The sequence below is a fragment of the Solanum pennellii genome, chromosome 1, assembly GCF_001406875.1.
Source record: "Solanum pennellii chromosome 1, SPENNV200".
NCBI lineage: Eukaryota > Viridiplantae > Streptophyta > Magnoliopsida > Solanales > Solanaceae > Solanum > Solanum pennellii.
In genome coordinates, this window is record NC_028637.1 from 53,634,052 (window position 1) to 53,634,416 (window position 365).

Below are 365 nucleotides of genomic sequence, written 5' to 3' on the forward strand. Positions count from 1 at the left end.
CTCACAATCTGTAATTGAAGATAAAATTATGGAGACAATGTATCTATTTATAGATGTCATGTGGTGGGATAGAATCCTTCTCCTAGTTCAATTACAATTTCTTTTTGGCTTGGACAATAAAACATAATATGAATATGAAATTGAGTAGGATTACAATTCCTAATTGAATTATGATTTCCTTTTGGTTTGGGCAATAAACCATATATATGAATATGAAATTGAGTAGGATTACAATTGTTAATTCAATTATAATTCATTTTTAACTAAGGTGAATTTAGTAACCAGTTAATGCTTCAAGTCTAGTCTCTAAAAGATAAAATATCTCGACAAGACTTGAAGTAGGGGGCATTTGTAATCATTTAAAA